This window comes from Castor canadensis, chromosome 7, assembly GCF_047511655.1.
Source record: "Castor canadensis chromosome 7, mCasCan1.hap1v2, whole genome shotgun sequence".
Taxonomy (NCBI): Eukaryota; Metazoa; Chordata; class Mammalia; order Rodentia; family Castoridae; genus Castor; species Castor canadensis.
The window spans coordinates 7,826,520-7,845,575 of NC_133392.1; the positions used below are offsets into that span (position 1 = coordinate 7,826,520).

Consider the following 19,056-nt stretch of genomic DNA (forward strand, 5'->3'; position numbering starts at 1 on the left):
CATCAATCAGCAGGAGACTGGAATATAAATCATAGGACAGCACACTTTGAAAGACTACAGTGCGACCTTGGCCTCCTTCCTGGCCATGCTGAAATGTTGGTTTCCAGACGTACCAGGCCTCTACATGAATAGGTGCCATGGATGGCTCGTCCCTGATGGCGCCATGGTGAGTGATCGCAACAGAGGGAAATTGGCTGGTGTTCAGGGCTGTGATTCTGTTCTACCTTCCCAGAAGTCGACTGTGTGAAAAGGTGGGAGTGACTCGGATTTGCCAGTGCCGAGGTGGTGGCAGAGGTTCCCTGTTACAGAGGACACCCAAAATGCTGGTTCCACAGCAGGCCCCTGGAGGGAAGGGCAGGACAGCACACCTGGTCTCAGTCAGTTACGATGCTATTTTACTGCAAGTGCTACAAAGGTCTGCCTTCAAGAGACTCCAACACGGAGAGCCAGTGACAGTGACTGCGACACCAGGGGGCTGGAGGAGAGGGGTGGGTTCCTTGGGCTTATTAGGCTAAAGTGGTCCAGCACTGCCCAGACTTGATTACCCAAAGCAGCCCCTGTCTGCTAGGATCTCCCTCAGTCCCCAGCCAAGGTCTCCAGCATGCTGACGGTGACCATCCCTAAAACTAAAGTGGTACCCAGTGATGCCAGGAGCTTCCCAAGCTCAGAATGAAAGCGTGGCGCCATCAGTGATAGTCTTTACCCCTTCCCCCATGCCAGATGCTGGGTGCTGCTCTGACCCTGCCAGCGTGAGCATCTCTTGGGCAGAGGCTGTGCCTGAGTCTCTACCAGTCTGTACTTCCAGAGCACCTGACACACAAATAACTGACTCACAGATCCTGTAGGGCCGATCCAGGTGTCCTTCCTGACCACCCTCCTCCCCCACCCTTGCCATCCACAGCACTGCTGGCCCCCTGAGCCCTTCCCACCAGAGCCTGTCTGACCATCTATGTCCTGCAGGTCCTCCTTGGCAGAAGCCCTACCCTCTGTTCACACGGTGCCCAGCAGAGTGCCCGGCACTGGGAGTACTCAGGGGCCCCTGCTGAATGAGTGAGTGCCTGAATGAAAGTGAGAGCGGTGCCCACACCCTGGGCAATGATCACCTGTCAGGTGGGACACACAGAGCAGCCCTGGGGGGTTAACTGGGTGCAAGTGCATGGCAGCCCCTGTGTACTTTTCTTTACTCTGCTCCACATGCAAATGCCTTTGGAATCAGGGTGGGTAGCAGGGATGGTCTGGAAGGCTTCCTGGAGGTGATGGCATCTGGGTGGAACCTGGGAGGGCAGTGAAACCTGAGCTCCTGGCTGTGGGAGGAAGAGCAATCAAGGCGGAGTCTGGGCTCCTGTCTCTGGGTTCTGAAATGGACCCACTCCAGAGGGGCCTCTGGGCATCTACCAGGCAGCACAGGCCCTGAGGAGGGGTCTTTCAGCCCCTGGGAAGAGTAGCTGAGCAGAGGCCAAGTGGCCTAGTATTGGAGTCAGGTGCCATTGTTCTCCCTCACCAGCAGGTCCCAGTGGCTTGCGTGCGTCTGGCTATGACCAAGGTGGTCTGGCCCCATCTCAGGGAGTTCAGAGCCTGGGGCTAATTGTCATACTAACTTGTAACTGGGGGACGATAGTTCTGGGAGGAGGGAGGGAGGGACGCTGCTCTGAGCAAATTCTTAACTGAGGTGACAGAGAGGCAGACGTGTGTATGTGTGCACACGTGTGTGCATTCATGTTCGTGTGTGTGTACAGATACATGGTAGGGATGGGAACATGGCACTGTCTCACATCAGAGAATGGGAATATTTGAGGTAAGGAAGGCAAGGCCAGGCCAGTCACCTGGCTCATCTGTGGAGGGGACCAACCTGGCCTGGCCGCCTGGCTCAGGGCCTCAGACACCCCAGGGGCCCTGAAAGCCAGAGGCAGGTTCTCTGGAGAGTGTCAAGTGACATTTTATGAAGCTAATTAAGTTTTTCTCTGGATCAATAAAATCTCAGGGTGGGCTCATTCCAGGGAATGTCTTGCTGTAAAGAAAAGGTTAGCTGGGGGACGAGGTCGGTGGGTGGGCTGGGGGTGAGAGGTGCTCCCCACACCCAGGAAGCTGGTGTTGTTCAGGGAATGCAATCTTTGGCTGCCTGGAGCTTGGCAGAGCCAAACAGGGGACCTGCCAGCCCACCTGGCTCCTCTCCTGCAGAGCTCAGGCCCCTCTGTCCCCTGCTCCCCCAGTCCTATACTGGGGAGGGTAAGGACTCCTCCTGCCCAGGACTGAGAGGTTAAGCTAGTCAACAGATGCCCAAGTCAGCACTCGCTCACTCTACTTTTTATTCAGTGTCCTTCCAAAGAATGTGAAGTCTAGGACTGCCCCTGTTTTATCTCCTCTACAGGAGGGCAGGACAATGTACTTGTGACAGGATCACAATTAGCCAAGTCCCTTTGGACACTGGCACCTGGAGACTTGGCTGTGTCTAGTGCTCAGCAGCCCACCTGGGTGCAAGCCGATGGGGCAGAGGTGGAGCGAGGGGAAAATGTGGGCAGGGAAGGAGAGGCAGTACAGCGCTCCCCACGAACACCAGCAGTGGGCCATGCTGATGTCGCACCCTGGAACAGCTCCCACAACACCCCCACCTGTCCCTGTCCCCTGCTCAGACAGGAAGGAGTTTTGTGTGTGCCTGTGCAGTGGGACATCAGAGGCTATGGAGGGGGTCTAGGGGCAGGATCTGGGGGACCTAGGGGCAGGCTATGGAGGAGTCAGGCCCTACCCCTGTCCCCCAAGCTGCCCTGCTTCCCTTCAGTGCCTCACACCTTGCACTAGCGTTTTCTGTTCTCCTGAGTTCTTAATGTATTTTTCTGTCAGTGTACTTCTGGGGAAGTTAGGTTTTTACTCTTGTCCTGCCAGGTGTTCTTTTTTTTCCCCCTCTGTATGTAGGCACTCCATTAGGCAGTAAAATCTCCATGTGAAGTCACCCTCAGCAGCCAATAATCACAACCCTGGGTGTTCAGAGACTAAGAAAACCAGGTCTGAATGAACTGGACAAGGTGGAAATGACCAGTCCAGCCGGAACCCATGTTTTTTCTCAGCACATACCTCTGTTTCATGAACCACTGCTCATCCAGCAGAATCCCAGGGGTGTGACACTTGGTATGTGTTGGGGGCAGCAGGTGGCTGGAGTGCTCAGTGTGGCAAAGCCAGCAACACTGCCAGTCCTAGCCTGTCATTACCCGCCTTACTAGCCCTACTCACTCACACGGTCAGCGAATTTCACTCATTGATCCACATGCATGATGCCTTCAGGGGCCAGGGAGAGAAGGAATGGGGCCTGATGAGTCTGAGACAACAGCAATAGGTGGAGCAGGTGACGTGGGCTGCAGTGGGTCTGGGGGCGATGGGGCAGGGACAGGGCTACAAGAGTAGACAGAGGAGGCCAGGAGTGAGGCAATGACACACACTGAGCCTACTGAACAAGATCACCTCTTCTCTGAGCCCTGGCCAGAGGTAGAGGCCCAAGAGTTTGCAGGAAGCCCCTGCCCCAGACTCACATGGCAGTCGTGAGGTGAGGCCAGGAAGTGGTCAGGGAAACTTTCTAGAAAGTCAGGGGCTGAAGCAATCTGGAAGGGAGACAAAGTAGGGGCCCACAGAGAGGAGTGGTGTGCTGGACCAAACTGCCCTCAGGCTCCCTGATCCAATGTGACTGCGTTTGAGGACACACTTCTCAGTTGTGTCTGAAGTTGTGCACTGACGCTTGATTTGGGGTGAGGTGCAGTGTGGTGCCCTAAAGCGTGGCATCGGGAGTATACTATGTCTTGTTACAGGTGGCTAAGATGTGTTCACTGGGACTTGCACTGGAAATTTCCTGTTTTTCTCTTTGTAGTTGCTAGACATTTGTAGGAGGGGGTGGGGGACAGACACTTTGAGGTTTTGAGATGAAAATGTCCCACCAGAGATAACCAGGATGGGTGAGCCTCAAATGCTGAACTCAGGGGACGGGGCGCAGGAGGCAGAAGACCACACCCAGGAGAGGCTCTGGGGAGAGGAGGAGGACATCAGGCCTAGGCCAAGCAGCCAAGGAGCCTGAGACAAGTGAGGCCAGGGGGAACAGGGCCCCACGGGGAGGACAAGGGGGAGCCAAGAATGACTGCAAGCTGAAAGGCATTAGAAGACAGACCTTGAGGTTCAAGATGCCAGCCCCCCACTAGCTCTATGCTCTGCCCACAAGTCCAGCCTGCTCCATGGCTCCTGCTAGTCCCCACATGTCCCCTCATTCCCTGCAGATGCTGCCTTCTTGAGGGCTATCTCATGGGAAGGGACAGCTCTCCTCCCAGGGTGCTGATATCCTCAGGACTTTGCTTGTGGGTCCCTCGCACACAGACCACCTCATGGAAATGAGGCTCTAGGTCTGAGCCCACACTTCACCTGGGGCGGGGGGTCCCTGCTGCTGGCATTCCCACTCCCAGTCCTAGCAGGCCTGCCCCCTGGGTGCTGCTGCTTGTCTGCTGGGCTGCATGCTGAGAGCCATATGTCAAACACGACTTCCTGCTCTGTGTGGCAACAAATATTTTGTCAGGCGGGTCTCATCTGCTTGTCTTTCGGGTTTCACACATGTGCACGCAGACAGCACACACTGTCGGGCAGGAGACGTAACTTGTACAGGCACTGGGAACCAGGCCAGACCGGGCACGGCTGCACACGTGGGTCCCACTGTGCTGGGCACGGAGTCCTGAGGCTGGCAAGTTCACCAGGGACGATGCAGGGCAGCCAGGGCTCCCAGGATCTGTGCACCCAGAGGCTGAGAGAGTGACTCCCTCTCAAACGCATATGGGCCTGTCCAAATCTCAGGTAAGTGCAGCCAGGTGCGGATGTGAAACTGCGGGGCCAGGAGTGGCAGGGGGAAGTCACTGCCCTTGGCAACTGAGCTGGGCTTCCTCATCTACACAATAGCCAACTGGACAGTGACCTCAAGACCAAGGAGTTAGGACCTCACCCTGGTGATTATGCTCTGAAGCCAAGGGAAGGGGGTAAAGGGGATAGGGGACAACAGGACCCTGGTCCACTCTGTGCGAGGACAATGGGCCACTCCCTTTCTAAGGAACAGTAAGGCACAGGACATCAGGACTTAAGCTGCATGTCCCTAGTGGTCCTGCAATCCCATTTCAGGGAATTAAGTTTCAACAAAGGATCCAAGGACATAAAAATACATTTGTGGTGAACTCCACAAGGCAAAGGATGGTGTCTTGCTAACAGTTTATGAACCAATGTGGGTTCCCTGGTTGTATCAAATGAACTACAGAACTACGACATGAGTGGGAAACTGAGTAAAGAGGCATTGAATCATGGGCCATCTCAGTAACTTTTCTATAAATATGAAATTATTCCAAAATAAAAAGCTTAGCCGGGCATGGTGGTACACACCTGTAAACCCAGCATTTGGGAAGAGAACTGAAGATGGAGAGTTCAAGACTACGCAGCAGGACCCTTTCTCAAAAAATAAAATTAAATTAAAAAATAAATACTGGATGGGTGCCAGTGGCTCACACCTGTAACTCAACACTTAGGAGGCTGAGATAAGGAGAACCGAGGCTCAAGGCCAGCCTGGGCAAATCATTCCTGAGACCCCATCTCTAAAATAACCAGAGTAAAATGGACTGGAGGTGTGGCTCAAAGGGTGGAGCAACTGCTTTGCAAGTGCTGAGTTCAAACCTCAATCCCAACAAATAAATAAATAAATAAACACTGTAATCCCAGCTAGTTGGAAGCTGAAGATGGGAGAGTTGTGGTTTAAGTCTTGGTTCTGAGACCCACCTCAATCCTCCTGCTTGCTGCTCCACCTGCACCCACTCTGCCCAGCACTCCATACCCGCACCTTCTTGCCTTCTTACAGCAATGCAGTTCGCTTAGGTATCACCTTCACTGTCCATCCCTGGCGGCACAAGTGGCCCTCAAGCTGGGGCCTTTCTGGTCACTAAAGCCTTGCAGGTGCCCAGCACAGACCCGGCACAGAGTGGCTGCCCAGTGACTGCTCTTTAGAACTCCACAGGAAACCACAAGAACGTGGCAAGACATCCATAAGCTCACCAATGAGCGGGACTGCGTGCCATGGAGGGACTAACCTTTCCACAAAGGCTCCTCTGAAGAGCGCAGTTTCTGGATGATATGCCCTGGATGCACCATCCCAACGGTGCCATAAGCCTGCATCAGGGTAAGAAGGAAACGGCAGATGGCTCCAAAGCAACACGCGTGGACAACCCATGCCTCCATACTGCCAATGTGGTGCTGAACAAAAGAAGTGAGTCCCAGAAGGGGACCTACTGCCCGGCTCCACTCACATAAAACGAAGGACAGACAAAACTGCTGCCTGGGGTGGGAAGTGGAGAAGTTACACCCAGGATGGGAGGGGGCATATGGGGACTGGAAAAGTCCTGCTTCTTCATCTGGGGCTGGTGTTACTTTGTGAAAATATACCAAACTAGAGCCAGGTGTGGTGGCACATACCTGTAATACCAGCACTGGGGAAGTTGATGCAGGAGGATCACAAGTTCAAGGCCAGCCTGAACTACACAGCTAGACCCTGCTTCAAAAAAAAAAAAAAAAAAATCAAAGCAAGCAAAAAGAAAGAAGAGAGAGAAAGAAAACATGCCAAACTATACCCTTATGTCATGTGCACTTCTCTGTAGGCATGCTGTTTTCCAATAAACTTAATTAAGGAATAACAAAAAATATATAAAACTCTATACAGCTATTAAGCACATGCATTTAAGCAGGTGTTCGTGGATAAGTGTGTGTGCACATTTGCACACGTGTGTACCTATGTGTCATGTCTGCCTGTGCATTGTGCAGGCACGTGGGTATGCAGGTGCACATGTGTGTCTAAGCGTCAGTAAGAACTCAGTTTAACAGGAGAAGATCACAAGCCACAGCCAATAATGAAAGTGACCACCTGAGGCCAACTGTTCCTTGTCAACAGTGCAGTCCCTTGTCAAGTAAGTGTTGCTTTGTGGCCAACTGGGGATGTTAGGGCCTTAAAACAGCCCACAAGGACATTTTCATTAATAATACTGGTTACTGTTTATTAAGCCTTACTCTGTGCCAGGCATCAGGCCAAGAACTTTACTTGTGGTTTCTGTTCTCTCACTTATTTCTGAGTATGAGTGGAGGTGACCAAGGCTGGGAGAGGGCAGTGAAGGCTCAGCTGGGATTTGCTAGGCTTGGGCCTCTGGTTAGCCCACGAGCTGCAAGCACTCACTGGTTTGTGTCCTCTCTCTCATTTAACATTTACCATGACCTGTTCTGCCTAGGCCTGTGGGCCCAGAGCTGACCAAGGAAGGACCTGGCCTCCATAAAGCTTGTATTCCACTGCACAGATGAGTCCAAACACAGCCACAACAGACACTGGGACAAAAGGCTGGGACATCCAGAAAGTGGTGTGTAGGGGTTTGCATGTCTAGACCAAGGGTGTGAACTCCAACTCTGAGCTTCCAGAGCCTCAGGGAATTCCGTTCACCTCACCTTCCTGCTCTCTCTGGGACCCTGCTGCCTGCCCACCCACTAGACCAGAACCTGGGCCAGGGTCCTGGCATCCAGAGTGCGTCCTCTGGAGGACTACTGAGTAGGCGCAGGCTCTGCTGCCTGTTGGGGCTCTGCTGATACCAGGATGTGACCTGGAAGACCAGCATTCCTAGAAATGGGACACTGACCTTGGAGCCAGGGCCCTGCTCATGGGTTCTGCAGTGGAGAGAGCTAGTGTGTTCAAGATGAACCCCAAGCATGCCTCTGGCATCACTGCTCACCCAGCTGCTCAGCCTCCTTCACCTAGGCAAACAGCTCAGCTGCCCACCGTCCACCAACACCTCATGGTGAGCATGCCAAGTTTCTGCTGGGATTCTGTCACCCATGCACAAGAGACCCCCAAAGGCAGATGCATACCTGCAGAGAGTGGGGGACCCTGATTTGTTGCTCCGGCCAATTTTCATGGTGTAAATGCTATGGCTGAACAGATCTGAGAAGAGATAAGCACAACTGACTCCTGTGAACTGCTCCAAGCCGGCCCCAGGCCTACGGGACTCACCCTCATGCTGCTGCGGACAAAGAGCCAAGAGACAGTGCTGGGCACAATAGGGAAAGTGGGCAGGTGCTGCAGGGATGCCTTCTGGCCTCCCAGCTTGGAGGCCCCCAAGGGCAAGAAAGTGGTATGTCCCCAGGGACACACGGGACAGCCCCTACTGCACATGATCTCCCCAGGGGCCCAGCGATGCTAACCATAGTGGGATGGTGCCAAGAATCAGGGGAGTATACAACAAATACCCAGCATCCAGGATTTGACCCCAAAGAGTAAGTGGAGAAGGTGTGGCCAGGAGGCCAGACCAGGCTGGGTGTCATTGGGCTCAGGCACACCTGTCCCTGGACCTCTCCTGCTAAGATGCCAGAGTGTGGCATGGCAACTGCCCACAACAAACACTGCACAGCAGCCAACTGTGGCTCTGCAGGCCACCCAGGGGCAGGGCAGCCCTGGGCACACGACTGAGGACCACTGAGGACAGCAGGGGGTTCTCTCAGCTTTGGTGCCATGGTTTTCTCTGACTTCTGAAGGTGGGAAGTCCCTTTTTCCTAAGCTCCTTCAGGGCTACCCTCCCCACATAATCGGATCCAGGGACTGGAGTTGTCAGCCACATTTCTCTGCTCTATTTTCTAACTTCCTTAGCTGCCAGTGACCTTGAGCAAGGCCAAAATGCCCCCCCCACCCCCACAGGTCTCTGCACATTGGGACAATGGGAGCAGCACTTTCCTTAGCTGAACCGGGCATGCCAACAAGAGTACTAGAAAGGACCTTGAAGTTCTTGAAGGACAGTGGTCACCCAGGAGGCTCAGCGTGGGGCTGTTTCCTCCTTACCTACTGAGTACTGCACCTCTTTTATTCCTTCTTCTTTTCCTATTTTTTTTTTTTCCTGAGACAGGGTCAAGCTACGAAGCCCACGCTGACCTGGAGCTTCCTGTGTAGACCAGGCTGGCCTTGAACTCATGATCTTCCTGACTCAGCCTTACAAGTGTTAGGATTACATATGTGTGCCACCATACCCCCAAACACTGTGTCCTTTCTAACACTGCTCCTGGAGGACATGGGGTCAGATTGATACTCTGGCTGGATGGCTATTAATTTAAAAATAGTGTCCTTTCTAGAAATAGATGCAAAATCTGGAAACAGCTCCACTGGCACCCCGTCCCCAAACTAAACCATAACCCTAAATATAAAGTGCAGTGGAGACGTGCCAGTAACTGCATTCCTGGGGAGGAGATAAAGAGCAGCACGCAAGCTGGCGACAAACCCTGGCCACAACCGAGAGGCACTTCCAAAGTGGGAATGTCCCCTCCACCTGCTCTTTGCTTGCTGCAGGTGGTGGTGGGAAGGGGACAGTCACCTTGACAGCCTCAGGTGGGCCTAATGTCTGGCCAGAGTCACATTTGCAAACAGGAGCACAGAGTATGTGCTAAGAATGTGTGGAGTATGACAGACCATGTGTGGGCAAGGACACTGCCACTGGGCAGACAGAGGCTCTTGTGACAGCAAGGTCTATTGCCCAGCGGGAGAACAGGCCGGAACAGCGTGTGTCAGGGGAGTGGGGACAGAGCCCAGAAGCATGGCAGTCTCATGAGCTCTCTCCCACCCTAGCAGGTCAGACCCTGGAGCTACAGCAGTTGCCAAATGGCTTCCCAGGCCCTTGAGTACCTGTGAGTCCCCGAGAACAGCCAGTGGAGCAGCACCCTGCTCAGCACTTAGAAGTCACTCAGTTTCCTCCAGGGGTGGAAAACTTGCAAAACTACCGAACACTGAAACAGTAGAAATAAGGCTCTCTGTCACTACCAGGAGCCCTCACGTGGTTTCCTTTTTTAGTATCTAGCCTTTTCCATCTTAAAAAAATAACTTATCTACACCACATGGTGGCACTGAGACGAGAAGAAAACTTGCAGACTGACACGCGGGTGCAAACGAGCAAAGGGACAGACGATCAGTACAATGGTCATCATTTGATATAAGCAGGGATGGTATGCTTTTCTGGTCTGCGTGCAAAGTACAGTCCAAGTCAGCGCCGGGGTCCCTGGTACCTGGGTGACAGTCTGGCTCTCTACTTATCTTCATTGCCAGTCGGAATGGAGTGTGTTGCTCTTGGTAGCCATACACGCTTCCCTTCTGCCCCAACACCCTCCTTAACTATAATTTGTGTCACTTTGAAGTCAGGTACATGGGATCAGACAGCGCACAGCCTTTTGGGATATGCTTTTTTCCACTGGCTGTCCACCCAAGCCATGCGGGTGAGGAGTGTCCCCTGCCACAGAGCCCACTTCAACTCTTCTCCTGCTGAAGAACATTGGGGTGGCTCCCAGTTTGGGAATAGTTTAAATTAAGCTGCTATGAACATTCGAGAACAGGTTTAGTGTGTCTAGTGTGCACGGCAAGCTTCCTCTGTTCCATGACAAATGCCCAGGAGCGCCACTGCTCGCTAAAACATTTTTATAGTGGCTGCTGTAAACTTTCTGTCCTAACGTCTCTGCCATCGCAGCGTGGGCGTCTACCAATGATCTTTTCTCATTTGATTTCAGATTTTCTTGGTTCTTGGTATGACAAGTGGCTTTGTATTGAAATGTGGACATTTGGGGTATGTGGTATGAGACACCTTGGCTGGGAGCAGGAAACTCTTACTATTGTTTGCCATGTGGCTTTGCTGACACTGTGTGTATGGGTGGTGGCCTCACTGCCTCTGGAGGGGTGAAATCCTGAGTGCTCTGACTCTGCCTGGCCAGTGGGGAGGGGTCAGGGTGCCATGCTACCACTGGCTAGAGGCACAGGCTTTCCATGTTGTCCCCTCTTAAGGCTCTGGTGAGGGGCCCTCATCCACTGCCTATACCTGGTCATTATAGCCTGGAAGTCTAGGTGCTCCTCTCAGCAACTACAGCCATGGGTGGGAGGGGGAGAGGGGTCACAGAGTTTTCTATGGTATTTGCTGGAACATGGCAGTTGTCTAAAAGTTTTCTCTTTTGCTGGTCCACCCTTTCCATGTCCCTTGGCCAGAGAATAGGTTTCTGTGGATGCTTTTTGGGGCCTGTTCTCACAGGTATTTCTGAGTTGCTGGATTTTTCAGCTCCAAGTCCAGGGTGTATGAAGCCAAAAGGAAACCCAGGCAACTCCCCACTGTACCTCAGGTTCCGAGGTTCTTAGCCAGTCTGCCTTCATCTTTCTTCCTCTCAAAGTCATCTCCTGTTCATAAGTAAAATCCAGGGTTTTTGGTGGGATTTTAGCAGGAGGAATAGGGAAATGGTATCTACTTCATCTTGTTCAAGTGCAAGAGTTTCATGACTGGTTTCCTCCTTTTGCAAACAGGGTGGGCCTTGGATGAGGACCTGTCCAGCTCCCCCCAAGTGTTTACTTTGCAAAAGACCCTGGAGAGCCCTTGGGGAACAGCTCAGGAAGGCACAGAGCTCTAGGTGCTCTGCCACCAGGTCAGCACAGGCCCCCACACACTTTCCCTCTATGGCCCCTGGTGTCTGTGGGCTGGACAGTTGATGTCACTGATCACCCAAGAGCCAAAACTTCTAAAGTCCAGGATGAGACTCTGGAATCCAGACTCAGCTTCACACAGCACCGTCCTGCTGGAAGCCAGCCCTAAGAGTGTTCTCTGCAAGGAGAAAGTCTAGCACCCATCAGAAAGCTGGCTCTAAGTGGAGGCTGACCCACCTTTGTAGGCTGGGAGGAGAGGAGGCTGGGGTTCCTCCGGTGAGGCCACTTCAGATTTCCTGCTCCCCAGTCCCAGCTGAACTTAGCAACCTATTTTTTTTCCCTGAAGCCACAAGTGAAAACACAGATGGGTCTATTTCAAAGCTAGCAAGTAAATGCTATAAAACCATATGTAAAATACAATCTCAATTATGTTTGGGGGAAAAAAGGGAGTCTGGAAGGAAATAGGCCAGAATGTTAACTGATGCTGTTGTTATATTATGGAAGGATTCTTTTTTAAGCTGCTTCTTTCTGGTTGTTTATAATTTCCAGTTTTTCCATGCGAACATATTACATTTATAAAATTAAAAACAAAATCTGAAACAAAAAGACAATCCTTTCCTCATAAGAGAACAAGGCAGTGACCACTGAGGGCCTAAGCAGGATATTTGCCTAACATGGACTTGGGCTCAAGACACAAGCTGTTATTAGACAGGGTTCTGGGGCGCTGGTAGTGCTGGGAGTGCAGAAATCTAGACCCTGGGGCCTGGGAGTGAAAACTGCACCTCTTCTTTCAGCTCTGGAGAGCTACATCTTGTCCAGCTTTGGTGGCACTCAGGAGGCAACACCAGTGCAAGCTGTGACTTTGCATCTCTGGCCTAAGATGTACCTGACCTTGTGTAACCCACTCTCTACAGGCTATATAGAGCTGGTGGCAAGTGCCCCAGACAGGTGCCCTTGGGCCTGCAGTAGATGGTCAATGCCACCAAGGGGACCAAAGGGAGAGTAAACCCAGCACTTCCAAGATGTGGTCCTCCAAGGCCACAGCTCTCTCCAGACTTGCTGAGGACATCCTCTAGAACCCACTCATGATCCTATGTGACATAATTCCAGCCTGGGGCAGTTCAGGGCCCAAGTGCGGCATCTGCTCCTGCAGACATTGACTCCTCCACTGGTCTCCCTTGGTTATAACTTGGCGGAAGGGTGTGGGCCCTGGGGAAGCAGGCCAGGCCTCTGCTTAGGAGTATGGGACCCACAGCTAAGTAAGTGCAGAAACATGATGCTTTGGGGAGGCAGCTGTCCCTGGAGCCTACCCAGATCGTCCAGCACAGTCAGTGCCACTCAAGCACCCAAGCAGCAGAGACTGACCCTTCCAATATCTAGCACAAGCTCAGTGAGCACTCCAAAGTCCAGACTCGGCTTGTTGTGGTACTGTCCTGTTGGAAGCCAGCCCTTGGAGTGTTCTCTGCCACCCCTCTTGCTCTTCAGGTCCCCCCTCTTCTCTGTCAGCTGGGAGTGTGGACATTGTGCTCTCTGTGCCTCCCATAGCCAGACCCTTGTGCTCAGAAACGTCTGTGGGGAATACACGGGGGCCAGCTGGGAGGAGGAGGCAGATCTGGTTACTGGGCTGTCCAGGCCCAGGAACTGGCCTAGTCTTTATTTATAACTTCTTTTACTTCCAGTGTTAAGGCTGCGCAGGTCCAACCAGAAAGGTCAAGAGAAAAATGAGTACTTTGACATTCTGTCCAAACATCCTCCCAGAATGACTTGGCAGGGAGCTGGTTTGCTGAGGGGATACGATTGTCTGTGGTTGCAAAGCCCCCCTCGGATTGGCCTCACTTTGCTAGGTGAGACATTTGTGTCCTGCCAGATGGGCTGAGGATGCCCCACAGCCACAGGGGATGTCCACTCAGAGAAGACAGGAGGCTCTTCCAGCTGTTCCTGCCTGGGACTGGATCCAGAAGAGCCCTGTGACGCTCTGCCTTCTGAAAGGCCATGGAGAGCACTCCTGGGAATGGCTGGGCCACCCCTTGGTCCTGTGTGAAGTCCCGGGGTGGCCAGTGAAGCAGAGCACCTGAAGCACAAGAACACAGTCACGTGCTGCTGCTGAGAGTCATCAGGGTGCCTCTTTCCCAGAAGCACCAGGAAGACAGGATGGGGGGACAGGAAAAAAGCAGGTAAGGGAAGACAGGCTCCACGTGACCACCCACAGTGTCAGGACACACTGATACAGAGGGTCAAGGTCGGCAACTTGACCCACCCTTGCCTAGCCTCCCCATGGGCTCCTGTGTCCAGCCCATCACAGCTGTGGAACCCCCCGCCCCCAGCTTTCCTCCTTCCTGCCATAGACCCTCAGCACAACAAGGCCCTACCAGCCTCCTTTTCACTCCTGATTTACCCAGTGGGGGTTGGCAGTTGTTATTAAAGCCTTTTTTCCTCGGTTTCCTTTTATTTCCGACCTTTCCTGGCATCAGGAATTGGGCTACACCCAGCACCAGCAGCACTGGAAAAGCAGCCTCTCTCACAGCTTCTTGCAAGTTTCCACTAGAACATTTAGGATTTTCTTCTGATTTGCTCCCAAGCAACTGGATGTGAGAGGGCAGCCGGCCATCACACTGGCCATGCTCTAAGGGGCGCTTGCTGTGTGTCAGGTGCAGGACTATCTGTGTCACACAAACCCAAACCCCATCGAAATGCACAATAGTACCTCATTTTACAGCCCATAAAGGGAAGGTTTCCCATGGCTGGAGAATGTCCCAGACAGACTGGCACAAAGTGGTCTAGTAGAGACTCGAACCTTGGTCAGAGTCAGATGGGCTTACTGCTTTGAGTAGCCAGTTTCCTGGACTGGGATCCTCACATGCCCCGCCCACCAGTTTGCATGCCTGAAATTAATTTGCCAACGTCTTCTGCCATGGTATCTGATTGGCTATGAGAACAAAAGAGGTGTCTTCTGCAGAAAATAAATGAGCCACAGAGTCTGTGCTGCATCTTTGATGAAATGCAGATTTCTCATGAAAAGAAAAGCCTCAGTTTAAAAAACACACAATATCAGGGTATGAATATGCAATTTACAGAAGGAAAAAAAAGGTGGGGAAAAAACCTTTAGTCTCATTAGCAAGATTCCATTTTTTCCCTACTAATGAAGGTGGTTTTTTTTTTTTTAAATGACAGTGCCACTCTCTGATATTATTTGTTGAAGATGTAAAGAAACAGGATTGTTCACTGTGCAGATGGGAGTGAGGCGGGCAGCTTGGTGTTGGGGGGTGAGGAGGAGGGAAAGTACCAAAAACCTTAGAATTTCACATATCCTTTGACCCAGCAATTCTAAATGACAAATAAATAAGTACAAGCCATGCTTCAAGAGTGTTTACGGTGGCCCTTTGTCCAGTAAGTAAGAGTTGAGAACAACTAGACTATTGGATGGCAACGACCAAGGGCTATTTACGGTGCATTCACACTGTGCAGCCAGACACAGCCATGACGATGACTGCCGGGAGAAGGTGCAATGACAAGACATGATGCAGTGGAGGGGTGCCCTCCACCAGTCACTGCACAGAGCCATTTCAAAACAGCACAAGCCCCTAACCTCACTTTTGGGTAGAATACAGAGCCTATGATGAGCGTATCTACTCAGGAGTCCGGGGTAGACACCAGAATTCCCTCAAGATGAGGGGCTGGCCCGTGTTTTGCTTCCTCAGTTTCCCTAGATTTTCATCAGTGAACATGATCAGAAGTTTGGGAGCCAAGTTGCTTAGACTTGAATACTGCCCCTGCCACCTCGGAGCTGTGACTTTAGGGAGATTGCAGGGACAAAGAGCCAGTGCCTGTGTGTACCAAATAAATGCTGGGTGTGGGGTCAGGTGGCTAACATTCGATCTGGATTTCCTAAGTCACAGGGGTGTGATCTCAGCCAGAGACCTCATCATCCATGAGGGGGGTGACGATGCACCCACATTGGACACTCAGTGGGTAGGTCCAATGAGGTGACTTATGGAAACTGCTCAGGGCAAACCTGAACTCAGAACAAGTGCTCAGTAATGTCAGTGGTTTTATTATGAATAAGAGAACTGCAGGTTCCTATAATGCATTTTTTAAAGTGGAGTTGAGGGTCTTGATAGAGAGTCCCTTTCTTTAAAGCGACCAGAAAAAGAGAATCAAATATGTGAAATGAAGAAATTCAGGCCCTGGATCCAAGCAGTGCAGGGCTGTGGTCCCGGAGAACAGGGATCCCAATGAGGCCAGCCCTGCCGCTGCCCTGTGCAGGGAAATCGGACCTGTGCCACACTGGCCTCTGTTGGGAGACCCTGCTCTTCCCAGGTGGGAGGGACAAGGGCAATCAGATGGAGGTGGGGGTGGCACAAACACTGATACACAGGACTCAGCAGGGCTCTGGGCAAGGGGTACAGCAAGGCCTTGTGAGGCCTCCCCATGGTGCCCTCCCACCTTTGCTGGGCCCTCTGTGTTGCACCCGTGCATGGCTGGCCCCTCCTGCAAACTCCAAGGCCCCCCGGGCAGGGTTTCCACAGTGCAGTCCTCATTTTCCTTGGAGAGCACAGCTTCCCGCAGCATTCTGCAGTCCCCTCCCTCTGGTCCTGCTAAGAGTTCTCCCACCTTGTCCTGGCTAACTGTGGCCCAGGTCTGCCTGTTCTCCACTATGAGGTGAAATTTTGGCACATCACCCCTCACTCAGCCCACTGGCCCAGAGTGACTCAACCCAGAGTCAATGAATCATGTCTGCACAGGATTAGCCCAGAGTCCTATACACAGTAGGTACTCAATAAACAACAGTAGTTGTTAGGATTTGTCATTCCCCATCTCTGTCATGTGGCTCCACAGAGGAATCCCCTATCCATGATTGCTCCGTCCTTCCATTAAGGAACCTGGTCCTTTCAGACAGGGTACTGGAAGTTTCTGCCAGAGGTGTGAAGTCCTTGGTAAAGACCCAGAGATACAGAGATGGGGAAAGTGCAGCAATCATGACGAGGAGACAGAGCTCTCTCAATGAGCCCACCAGGTAACTCTGACAGCCAGGGGCACCCCCGACACCGAGATGCTGGCCCCAACTTCAGCTCATCTGGCCCTGCTCCCCTTTCAGCTCCTCTAGGACCCTGCCAGTGGCTACATGACGAGAGTAGAGGTGTATTACTTGAGTGCTCACTGTGTACCAGGCCCTGTGCTAAGCATTTCATGCATATACTTTATTGCCAAATCCCCGTTGCATGAACTGAACCTTAGAGAGGATTAAAAAACTGCCCCCTGGGCAAGCTGTAGCAGCTCTAAGTGGCAGAGGTTGGATCTGTGTCCAGGCAGCCGAGGCTAAGGACTGCTCGGTACCCCTCCCACACAGGCCTGAGGTCTCACTCCTACCACGCTGGACCTCCTCACACAGGTGTGCATGGGGCTGCTACGGGAGCGCCTGACCCTCAGGGAGCGCACTACATGACCACAGGAGGCCCTGGCCCTCCTGGAGCAGGAAAAGGACAGATCCCAAACAGAGTGGCTGTGGGAACCCTCACAATGTCAGGCTGTGGTCTACAGGGGCTTCTCTCCTCCTCTAGAAGGTTCTGGGATCAGCATGGGACCTTGGTGCAGCTCGCAAAGATAGCAATAGTACCTGGAGCTCTGTGACACATAGGAACAGGAGTGATCCTGGCCCTACTTCACAGCTGTCCCAATTTTCCTTAGGGTCCTCTCCCCACCCCCTTCTGCCCCAGGCAGTGAGTTGGGCTCTGGGCAATAAGCCAGGCATGTGCAGAGTGTGGCAGGAGAGCCTGGGTCCATCCTCTGCACCTTCCCAGGTTGGGGAAAGTGCCATGTGCCCCCCGTGAGAACAGAACTTCAGCTTTTGCCCCAGTTCAGCATGAGGATTTCTCCTTCTTTGTCCAAGAGGCTCCTTTCTCAGACAAATCTATGGGATCCATGAGCCACAAGGATCCAGTTTCCTGTGGTTACCACTCTTCAGCTGGGTGTCCAGCTCAGTGCTCCTGGAGTCGGGGGTAACAGCAGGCACTGACCCCCCCTCCCCATGGAGGGACCCAGAAGGCTCCCGATGTGCAGAATAAAGGAGCAATGAGCTGTGCTCGTTATCAGTGCAGAAGGCCAGCTTAAGCGATAGCAAGTAATTGCAAGGGTTTTGTAAATGTTAATTATGGTTGCCTTAATTAGCTTCAAACCCATTGATCTATGTATTATATTAGGTTTATAAGTGTAATTACCTCAACAGGCATATGGGTTACAATTATGCTCCAATTAAACCCCAAAACCATAGCATATAAATTAGCGAAGGGATAGTCCTGGTTCTTCAGGGTCAGTCTTCCTTTGAAATGCTGGCTCCTGGTCCGTGAGGAGCCGTGGGGAATTTGGAGGAAGGGAGGAAAGGGACATGCGGATGTCTCTGGAAGTCCAAACCAGCTGGTCACCTCTTGGGCCCTGGACTCTAACCTCTGCCCCATGAGCCTTCCACAGTCTGCCATCAGCAAACTTCACCACCCCAGCCTCCCCAGACGCCAGCTTCCCCCTCACAAAACTACAACTTTGCTGCTATTGTATCTAAAAGACTGAGGTGAAAAAGCCTAAATATCCATGTGGACAAACAGCAAGACTGGAGTGTGACAAGGACCTTCCTGCAGCTCCTGTGGGCTATCCTCTCACACTGCCTGCTGCAGAAAGGGCTCCTATCGCCCTCCTCCTCCCACCTTTCCCTCCTCAGTCACTGGGTCTTCTGGGCCAAGGCCAGCAGGGTGGGGAGGTGAGGCTCAGGTGATAGGGTGTAGGATGCAATCCTGAGTAAGGACCCACAGTGGGGGAGTCAGAGCTATAAGAGCCCAAACAGGGACCCAGGTAGGATCCCTGGCACAAAGGGAGGTGCCTGTGCCTGGTGGGCAGGAGTGCTGAGGCTCAAAGTCCTTGCAGGCTGGCCTGGCCTCCAGGGAAGAAAAACACAGCCAGAAGGGGAGTTGTCACAGACGTGAGGAACCCAGTCTGTGGGCAGCCCCTCTCACCTGGCCTCACCGCTAGGGCACAGGCAGGGTATCAGAGGCTTTGTGGCCAGGCTGTCCACTTTGTCCTCTGTGAGCCAGCTTCCTGGTGGCCGTGCTCGGGAGGAGCTCTCGGAGGAGGTACTGAGACTCCCAGGACCTAGCATGGCCTGTTTACCTGCCACAGACACCTTTCTCCTCTCCCCTGCCCCATGGGTCTGACCTCTTGGGCCTCTCCTCACTGCCCTCCCATCATCCTGGTCCACCCCTGCTGTCAGAGAGGTGCTGAATGAGCATCACAAGCCTGGTGTTCTGGGACCCCTGCCCTTCATGCAACCACCCCATCCCACCCCCGCCAGTGGATTAATGATAGCCACACACCCCCAGGTCAGGAGAGGAGGCCGCCTTTGCCTGGCAGGCTGTGAGATTCAGAATTAGTGACTGTGGAGTGTCCCAGTCTCCTTGAGGGACAAGGACTCCTGGGCTGTCCTCACTGAAGGGGCGGCTCTGGGCACAGCTCTTAATCCTGCAGGCAGGGCCACCCCAGCAGCCAGTCTCAACTGTGCCTGCCATCATTTCTAAACTGCATCCAGCTCTCCTCCACACAGCAGG

At 52.8% G+C, this 19,056-nt stretch overlaps 1 protein-coding gene across 4 annotated transcripts in view; it reads right to left on the bottom strand.

The window, feature by feature from the left end:
• The window catches only part of Lhpp (phospholysine phosphohistidine inorganic pyrophosphate phosphatase), a 113,701-nt gene that overhangs the window by 22,551 nt on the left and 72,094 nt on the right, over positions 1-19,056 (bottom strand). The window lies entirely within an intron of this gene.